This window comes from Neophocaena asiaeorientalis, unplaced genomic scaffold (assembly GCF_003031525.2).
Source record: "Neophocaena asiaeorientalis asiaeorientalis breed wild unplaced genomic scaffold, Neophocaena_asiaeorientalis_V1.1 scaffold140, whole genome shotgun sequence".
Lineage (NCBI taxonomy): Eukaryota > Metazoa > Chordata > Mammalia > Artiodactyla > Phocoenidae > Neophocaena > Neophocaena asiaeorientalis.
The window spans coordinates 2,073,438-2,081,918 of NW_020173729.1; the positions used below are offsets into that span (position 1 = coordinate 2,073,438).

At 44.2% G+C, this 8,481-nt stretch overlaps 1 protein-coding gene across 1 annotated transcript in view; it reads left to right on the plus strand.

Moving 5' to 3' along the window:
• Positions 1–1,520: 1,520 nt before the first annotated feature.
• WDR89 (WD repeat domain 89) overlaps positions 1,521–8,481 on the plus strand; it is a 23,266-nt gene continuing 16,305 nt past the window's right edge. Inside the window, exon 1 of the mRNA XM_024750799.1 lies at positions 1,521–1,651. The gene's annotated coding sequence lies outside the window, so the exon portion shown is untranslated. The remainder of the gene's footprint in view (positions 1,652–8,481) is intronic.

Sequence of the window (8,481 nt, forward strand, 5' to 3'; positions counted from 1 at the left end):
CTTGGCTACCCCCATATGTCCCTCCAGCCTGATGTGGATAAAACTGTAAAAGGATTTTAATCTAAAATGGAATTGAAAGATATGGAATGGAGAATCTCACACTTGTGCTCTCAGAACAATGAAACTTAAAGACTGAGAGACTGATTTCCCATAAATGCCTGATTTACAAAAGAGTGAAACTTAACCTCTGACCAATGAATCTCTCCCCATCTTTGAGCCAGTGAACTCTGCATGGCCCCTAATTGGACCCTTCCCTTTTGCACTCCTTGCCCATAAATGCAACCCAGCCTAAACCTTCAGTGGACTCACCTGTAGCTTACTGCAGCATGCATATCCTGAACTGCAATATCTCTGCTACTCCAGGATAAACTCGATTTTCGGTAACTCAGCTTACCTCTTTTCTTTTAGGTTGACATTGCATGGTGTCATAAGTGATCTGAAGGCGCCAACCACTTGAACTTCCGGGATCAAGTGAGGTTCCTGCACTTGAGTCCTTTGCACTGTTTGCTTCTGTGAGTCGCTGTAACTTTCAGTTTGGTAAGTCTCCTCTCAGATCTCAAGCTACCTCCTTTTGGTTGAGCTGTCTTACTTTATTCAAAATCTAGATAGAGACAGATCGTCTTTCTGGTAAGTACTCTTTTGTATGTCTCCTGCATTGGCAGGCGGATTCTTAACCACTGCGCCACCAGGGAAGCCCTCAGGATTCCATTCTTGACCTGTTTTCTTTGTTTTGTTTTTGTTTTTGTTTTTGTTTTTTTTTGCGGTACGCGGGACTCTCACTGTTGCGGCCCCCCCCTTTGCGTAGCACAGGCTTCCGACGCACAGGCTCAGCGGCCATGGCACTTGGGCACAGCCGCTCCGCGGCATGTGGGATCTTCCCAGACCAGGGCACGAACCTGTGTCCCCTGCATCGGCAGGCGGACTCTTAACCACTGTGCCACCAGGGAAGCCCTGACCTGTTGTTTTATATCATTCTGTATAATTACCCTTCGGGAGTTTCATCCAAGTCCCTAGTTTTTAACTACTGCCTATTTCCTATAGTCTGATGACCCAGTTTTATACTTTCCTCCTGAGCTGTAAACTGATGTATCCAAATGTCTATTTTACATCCTCCCTTGGCTACCCCCATATGTCCCTCCAGCCTGATGTGGATAAAACTGTAAAAGGATTTTAATCTAAAATGGAATTGAAAGATATGGAATGGAGAATCTCACACTTGTGCTCTCAGAACAATGAAACTTAAAGACTGAGAGACTGATTTCCCATAAATGCCTGATTTACAAAAGAGTGAAACTTAACCTCTGACCAATGAATCTCTCCCCATCTTTGAGCCAGTGAACTCTGCATGGCCCCTAATTGGACCCTTCCCTTTTGCACTCCTTGCCCATAAATGCAACCCAGCCTAAACCTTCAGTGGACTCACCTGTAGCTTACTGCAGCATGCATATCCTGAACTGCAATATCTCTGCTACTCCAGGATAAACTCGATTTTCGGTAACTCAGCTTACCTCTTTTCTTTTAGGTTGACATTGCATGGTGTCATAAGTGATCTGAAGGCGCCAACCACTTGAACTTCCGGGATCAAGTGAGGTTCCTGCACTTGAGTCCTTTGCACTGTTTGCTTCTGTGAGTCGCTGTAACTTTCAGTTTGGTAAGTCTCCTCTCAGATCTCAAGCTACCTCCTTTTGGTTGAGCTGTCTTACTTTATTCAAAATCTAGATAGAGACAGATCGTCTTTCTGGTAAGTACTCTTTTGTTTCTGATAATTTTATCTAGTCATCTGAATGTACTAAAGGTGGCCTCCCCCTTGGGGACTCCTAGCCAGTGCGGTAAGCGGGCGTCTGTTACTGTTGCGGCCTCTTGCGTTGCGGAGCAGAGGCTCCGGATGCGCAGGCTCAGTGGCCATGGCTCACGGGCCTAGCCGCTCCGCGGCATGTGGGATCTTCCTGGACCGGGGCACAAACCCATGTCCCCTGCATCGGCAGGCGGATTCTTAACCACTGCACCACCAGAGAAGTCCCCACTCAGGTGGCTTTTAATTCCATGTGTATAAATTGCCTGCACAAGGACTTATCCTTGTTGGTCAAAAGAACCTGTATGGAATGGGAGACAGTGTTCACCCCTGACCTTGTCAATCTGGCTAATAAATTAGCTCACACCGTAGAAGGTGACTCTAGAAAAAAGACAACTAAGATTTTGAATCTACAACACCAACGGATAGAAACTCCAAAGCAAATCCGTCCTACAGGACTATGACATTATTGTAAAAAACCTGACCTTGGTAAAAGGATTGCTACAAATTGAAATCCAAATAGTCACAACCTTCTAAGAACCCATGGCCAAACCCACCCCCAATGATGGGACTCCAAGGACACACAGGGACTGTTCCTTGTTCTGCCATTATATAGACTGGAGGAAACTACTCTCCAGATCAGGGACAAATTCCTTACAGTGTTTTTTTTTTAATACATTTATTTATTTGTTTGTTTATTTATTGCTGTGTTGGGTCTTCATTGCTGCACGCGGGCTTTCTCTAGTTGTGGCAAGCCGGGGCTGCTCTCTGTTGCCGTGCGTGGGCTTCTCATTGCGGTGGCTTCTCTTGTTGTGGACCATGGGCTCTAGGCACACAGGCTTCAGTAGTTGTGGCGCACAGGCTTAGATGCTCTGTGGCATGAAGAATCTTCCTGGACCAGGGCTTGAACCCATGTCCCCTGCATTGGCAGGCGGATTCTTAACCACTGCGCCACCAGGAAAGTCCCACCTTACAGTATTAATTGACACAGGAGCTACTCTTATAAGTGCTCAACCCCACTACAATTAAACAGTCCCTTTCTTGGAGTAATATGTATGTTCAAATAGTGGGAGTCTTAAAGAAACTGCAATGTGTCCTTATTTCTCAGCCCATATTTTTTTGTCTGGACCTTTGCAAGACAAATGCCTGCTCCCAAACGTTTACTGGGATGAGATTTTCTGGAGAAATACAATGCTGCCTTTTTTTTTCTCTCAAAAGGCAGAAATATCCCTTGAGTTTGAATTCTACACTTAGGAAAATTTAACCCCTTTTGCCATTATTGGCACTCTACAAACCAAGACAGTCCAAACTTTGTACTCATCTGTCCTATTAAACCTGGTATTCCCTAATATTTGGACAAAATTCTTAACAGAAAAAGGCACAATTCATGGTGCCCCTCCCATTATGATCCAGATTGACCACACAAAACCTCTCCTAAGAATAAACAAATATCCTGTGAATAAAGAAGGTTTACAGGGCATAAGGCCCATTATAGAGGACCATAAGGCCCAAGGACTTATTATCCTTTGTGCTAGTCCTTGTAATACCCTTATTTTGCCTGTTAAAAAAACAGGATGGGGCTTCCCTGGTGGCGCAGTGGTTGAGAGTCCGCCTGCCGATGCAGGGGACACGGGTTCGTGCCCCGGTCTGGGAAGATCCCACGTGCCGCGGAGCAGCTGAGCCTGTGAGCCATGGCCGCTGAGCCTGTGCGTCCGGAGCCTGTGCTCCGCAGCGGGAGAGGCCACAGCAGTGAGAGACCCGCGTACCGCCAAAAAAAAACAGGATGAGGATGGAGATTTGTCTAAGACCGTAGGGCAATAAATAACATTGTAATTCTCTGCCGTCCTGTCTTTTCTAATCCCCACATGCTGTTGGTATCCATCCATACTGGAAGCAACTTTTACATTCTGGTCAACTTATACAGTGGGTTTTTAGTATCCCTGTTGAAAGGGGTAGTCGGTGTCTGTTTGCCTTTACATGAAGGACAACAGTACATCTGGACAGTCATGCCTCAAGGCTTTACTGAGGCCTTCTGACTTCTCACAAGTTTGAAAGACTGATTTAAATGACATAAAATTCTCTGGAGGCTTTCTGGGACTAGCTGGTCATTGTCATAATTGGATCCCAAATTTCTCCTTAGTGGTTCAGCCCCTGTATGCCTTACTAAAGAACACCAACCTGACCCCATTGTTTGGATGATCAAGATAGCTTGGCCTTTCAGATCTTGAAGGAAAGCCTAATAGATCCACCTGCCTTTGGACACCTAAATTATCAGCTACCCTTTTTCCTTTTTGTATATGAAAAGGAAGTGAATGCCCTCAGATTACTTACCCAAAAACATGGGGACTATCACCGACCTTTAGGTTTCTACAGCCAACAGTGAGATCCAGTGGCCTGAGAATACTCCACCCCCACCCCTTAGAGCGATGCCTGCTTCCACTCTTTTAGTAAAGGCTACTGAAGAGACTGTTATAGGATCCTCCTTGATCATCTTTGTACCTTAGCCTGTTGAGCCTTTCTTAAATTTTGCACCACACTCAACACCTTTCAGCGAGATGTCTTACCACCTATGAAATCCTCTTACTAACCTCCCCTCATATGACTCTTATTCATTATAACAGTCTTAACCCTGCTATCCCTCTTCCCTCTTGCACTGATGAAGTTCCCCATGTCTGACTTTGATGGATCACCTCTTGACCCCTCATGATGACTTACAAGAAACCCCTTTGGTGAATGCTGATCTGGTTAATTGATGGTTCCTGCCTAAAAAGTGAGAATGGCAAATTCTGTGCCAGGTATGCAAGGTCATTGAGGCTGCACCCTTGCCTTCGACCACTTCAACCCAACAAGCGGAGTTACATGCTCTCACTCAAACATGTGTTTTAGCCAAAGGCAAGATGGCAAATGTCTGTACAGATAGTTGACATGCGTTTGGGATAGCCCATGACTTTGGAATGTTATGGAAACAGTGGGGTTTCCTTACTTCTAGTGGAGTTAAAATTAAGAATGGCCCTTATGTCCAAAATTTGTTGGATGCCATACTGCTGCCAGCAGCTCTAGCTGTCATTAAAGCCCCTGGGCATTCCAAGTCTGGTTTTCTGGAAGCCAAAGGAAACCACCTCACCAGGAATCCTGCAAAAAATGCCACCCTTCTGAGATCTATAAACCAAACCTCTGTCATAGTCCAGAAGGCTACTCCCCCTGGCGAGGACCTAAGGGAACTAGCCAGGGAAGTACAACGGTTGGCCTCTGAAAGAGAAAAACAGAATTGGAAAATCAAACGCTGTTGGTACTGTGAAGTAAAGGGACTCTGGTTTGGACCCAGTAATAAATTGGTCCTGCCAAAAACAATCTAAAATTTCCCATTTTAACTACCATATATGAATTAAACCATTGGTCCAGTGAGAAAATGGTAACATTTATGAATCAATATTGGTGGAGAAACGTCGGCAAGGCCACAAAAAACACATATCTTGTCCTAAATTCAACCCAGAGGAGACTACCTACACTGCCTGGGGACATTTTGATTTACCCAATAGACCATTTGAGGTCTGGCAGATGGATTTCATACAGTTGTCCCTGTCTCATGGATATAAATATATTAGACTAGTAATGGTGTGCATGTTTTCACATGGACTGAAGCATTTCCATGTAGAAAGGCAGCTGCCTCTTCTGTAGCTAAAGTCCTTTTAGAAAAGATTACTTCCATTTGAGGAACCTCCCTGGAACTCCATAGTGACTGGAGAATCCACTTTATTGGACAAGTACTTTCACAAATCTGTGCCATCTGGCCAGTTAGTTCTACAACATTTTCATTTTGCTTGTCATCCTCACTCTTCAGGACTGGTTGAACATACAAATGGAATTATCAAGATCCATTGGCTAAATTAGTTAAAAATCTCCAGATACCGCAACCAAAAATATTTCTGCTGGTTCTTCTAAATCTTGGACCCGTTCCATTCAGGATTCATAAGCTCTCACCCTTTGAAATAATTATAGGACAGCCAATGCATTTAGTCCCTGCTTCCTTTGACCTACAAATAATAAAAGGGGATATATTTCAGTTTTGCAAAGGTCTAATTAAATCCATTGACAATAATAATGCTTTGGAGGAATAATCTTTCCACAGCATGCTCCCAGGAGACAAAGATGTCAAACACCACCCTTTGCAGCCTGGTGACTTCGTCTGCTGGAGAAGACATATCCATAAAGTTTCCCTCCAACCTTGTTGCAAGGGCCCCTACCAGCTGTTGCTGACTAACCCCTGTGTCGCTAAGCTCCAAGGGATGGACTCCTGGATTCATGCGTCTCTTCTGTAAAAAGGCCCCCAAACTTGAGTGGATCTGCAACCTAACTGGTGATTCAAAGCTAAAATTTTCTACTGAACCAGATGACATCAGAAGTAGACAGCTTTCCCAAGATATCTGGACAGGCCTGCGTCATGCTGCTTAAAGTTCTAATTGCCCTTTCTTTGGCTTCCTTGCTGCTCTCTTTAGCTTTAGCGCATCCCTTGGCGCACCTTACCAAAACTCCCTGATTCTGCCAGCCTTACTGATTGTTTGATTTGTGCCAGAGCTAATAACATTCACGATGAACCTGAACTGGTAACCTGGCCGTTAACCTTAGAAGGATGGAGAAATCTGTCTGGCAGAGATGTAGGCTTTTCCTTTGGTACCTTTGAAGAGGTGCGTGTTCTTCCTTGCAGCAAATTGGCACCAGACATTACAGCATTCCATTGGGTGCCCCCTGCCCATAAAGGAGTACCCCTTAATCAAGTCTGGACTCTTACCCAAAATCTTTCTTTGTGTTTTGAAAACATTTATGGTACTGGCAAAACTCTGGCCTCCCTCCCACTAAACGCTTGTGACTATACAATTCTATATGACTCAGATGATCATGAATTCACTCCCTGCTGGAATCAAGAAGACTAAATGTCTCCTCCATTAATGTATCTCTGTGGTGGGATAATGAAAAATATAATGGTACCAGGGAATGGGAAGCGGATGTGCTTCCTTCAATGGTACTTAATAGGGAATTGATCAAAAATCTGGTGAATGGTGGGAACTTAATTCAACTTACCTTCTCCCTAGAGATTCCCCAGACCTCCATGAGAAACTCACCCGCAATAATCAAACATCTATTATTCCAAATGTATAGAAATTTAAAATGTTCTTATAGCCATTCCCACCATGCTGACTGTCATGTGTTATGTGTAAATGACCGTGTTTTTGATCCTGAGAGCTCTTCTTTTATACCAGGAAAAAAAGGGGGCCCACTTAACACCCTGTCTTTAGAAAACACTGGTTATTTCTTGCTGTGCAGAAACACTCCTCCTTAAATGGAAGGGACGTTGTGGAGTTCTTGCCCTTCCGCTGCCTATGTACCCAGTCTGGTTTCTTTCTCCGAACAACTTAAAAGAGCACGTCAAAGCTGGGATGGATATAATTTTGGATGGATGCCCACAAATAACCCCATAGTAGATAGAAAGGGGTTTGGGCGTGCCTTTGCCTGAGTCTTTTTCCCCTTGGGTTGGAGTAACGGACTTGAAAAAGCAATTTGAAACCTCTCCGTAGTCATGGCAACTACCTTTAATGCTTCTCTTAGAGCCTTTGAAAATCAACAAACCCAAACAGACAGCCTAGTGGAAGTAGTCTTACAAAACCACAGAGCACTACACCTCCTCACTGCACACTAGGGAGGAACCTGTGTCCTGCTTGGGGAAGAAGGCTGTTTTTATGTTAACAAATGGGGGAAAATAATGCAAGAAATAAAAATGATGGACAGTATCAATCTGTTAACTGAAATAGGCCAAGCTCCAGGACTTGGGACATTCTCAACCTATTAAATATTAGGTAGCTGGGGAAACTGGTTGAGAAGTTTGTTCCAGTCAGTAACCATAACTGGACTTCTGACCCTGGGTGTCATCCTCCTAATGAAATTTCTGCTGTCTTATTTCAGTAGGCAAATGTCTTTCCCTCAGACGTATGTACAAAATAAAGTTCCTAAGGCTTATCATGAGGCTCAATTGACCAGGGAAATCAACCTGACCACCTTAGAGGACTAGGACTGAGATTCCCCATGTTGTTCAAATGAAGCCAAAAATCCACTTGCCATTTCCCTCTTCGGTGGAACAGAACATCTTAGAATGGTCCTCTGCAGCTCCAAGGGACACACAGCCCAACATCTAACAACATCTCTGACTAAACAAATACCCACGCAATAAGGTTGATCAGCGATACTGTCTGTGAAAGATCCTGCTCAAGCGAGGGAAGAGTGAAAGGATTTTAATCTAAAATGGAACCAAAAGATATGAAATGTAGACCCATTCATGTGCCCTCAGAAAAACAAAACTTAAAGACTGAGAGACTGATTTCCCATGAATACCCGATTTAGAGAATTATCAAATTTACAGATTTATCGAAACTTAACCTGTGAGTAATGAGCATCCGCCGAGAATCTCTTCCTGTCTTCGAACCAGTGACTTGCTGCATGGCCCCCAACTGGACTCTGCTTTTTTGCACTGCTTGCCCATAAAAGCAACCCATCCTAAACCTTCAACAGACTTGCCTGTAACTCGTTGCAGCTTGGCTGTCGCGAATTGCAATGCCTCTGCTGTTCCCAAATAAACTTGATTTCTGGTACCTTGAGATTCACCTCTTTTTTTTTTTTTTTTTTTTGGGGAACGGGGG